Below are 266 nucleotides of genomic sequence, written 5' to 3' on the forward strand. Positions count from 1 at the left end.
GTCCAAGTACCATCCCACTGTATAGCTGGATAATTAAAATCTCCCATAATACATACTTTGTTAAATTTTGTTATTTCTTTGGACTTTTGGAGTTCAAATAATCTTTCTGTGTTTTATTCCTTCATATTATTTTGACAACGAAAGGAAAATCCGTGTGCTGTCGCCGAGCTGTTTTTATCACTGAGCCGCTGCTTTCGAAGAACAGGTGGTGGTGGACATAATCCAAAATAAACAAGTTGAAGAGCAGATAACTCTTATGTCTGAAA

This window comes from Babylonia areolata, chromosome 3 (assembly GCF_041734735.1).
Source record: "Babylonia areolata isolate BAREFJ2019XMU chromosome 3, ASM4173473v1, whole genome shotgun sequence".
NCBI classification, from domain to species: domain Eukaryota; kingdom Metazoa; phylum Mollusca; class Gastropoda; order Neogastropoda; family Buccinidae; genus Babylonia; species Babylonia areolata.